The following is a 1,423-nucleotide window of genomic DNA, read 5'->3' on the forward strand; positions in this document are numbered from 1 at the left end:
ATTTTTGTAATAATTCAACTGTGATCTTATAAATTTACAGCCAAATTTGAAAGAGATGCATCCTACCTCAGGAAACCATTATTGAATATGTCAATTGTGTTGTAAAAAAAATTTAAAAAAAAAAATGAAATGCCAGTTTCCTTTTATTTAAGGTCTTGGTAAGGATTTTTGTGGAGCATACCATATATTGTATGAAGAAAATCAAAATATTATGTTCTATACCATAAATATATGCTAGTTTTGATTGTTAATTTATATAAATAAATGTATGATGTATAAAAAAAAATAATGCAAGAATGAAAAGATATTGAAGAAAACAATGCGAGTTAAGGAAGTGTATTAACATTTGGATGCTGCATCTTCAAACATGTTTATTTTTTAGTTAATTTCTATGGACACAATTATCTACTGACTTCTTTACTCAAACAGCCATAAAAATGAGATTTTATGCATGTTGAAATCTGCGATTAAGGTAGAAAATCATAAAATGTGCAAGAGAATATTCAAAATTTTAGATTCTTGTGCAGTTGGAGGGAAATTAGACGGATACATGATCTGACTGAGAAAGAGAAGAAGAAAGTGTAGTAAAGAGCTGCGTGGGTTGCAGAAGGCCTCGGGAGTGACCGCAAGCAGCTGTAGGCAGTGGTGAGTCAGCATGCATTAAGGGGCCCCGTGCTCGTTTGTGATAAAGTCCACCAATGGTAATTTGTAAAACATAAAAAAATTAAAGAAAAGGAAATACACAACATATTTTATGGCAAATATGACAATATGTAATCATATTCCAATAACAAATTATAAAAATAAATTAAATTATTTAAAATCTGTCTTATTTATTTTTAGAATGATATTTTTTTCCTTTTTTAAAGATTTGTGCAATACATTTTGAGGTGAAGCAGTGAATTTTTTTCTTATAAATTAGACAATTTAAGTGACTATTACCCAGATTGATTTTTTTGAGTGTTTGCTAAAGCCTCATTCTTTGAGCTATGATAAGTCCCAAATGACAGCACCTCATCGTTTACCTACTTTTGTACTTATATTTTTCAGAGAAAAAATATGACTGTAAATTGTAAATAGTCAATACATAATCCTACTGTATGCAGCTCTGTGACTGTTGGCCATGTCATCTCAGGATCAGATAAAGTTTATTTCCTATAAAAAAATAAAATATGAAATGATGGGATATGTGAAACAAACAGGGTGACTTCTGGAGAGAAGCAATAACCAAAAAAAGGAAGATGGAATTCATGCTTTAAACTTAAATAAGGGAAATATTTTTATGTGTATTTAAATTCAGTTTTTTGTGAATTTCATATAATAGATCTTAATCAAATTTAGATCCCCTCCCTCAACCTCACCCACCTATAGCCTTCCTCATCAGATTTCACGCCGCCCACCCATGAATCAGGGACCATTGTGG

The sequence above is a fragment of the Nannospalax galili genome, unplaced genomic scaffold, assembly GCF_000622305.1.
Source record: "Nannospalax galili isolate Female #2095 unplaced genomic scaffold, S.galili_v1.0 scaffold2068, whole genome shotgun sequence".
Lineage (NCBI taxonomy): Eukaryota > Metazoa > Chordata > Mammalia > Rodentia > Spalacidae > Nannospalax > Nannospalax galili.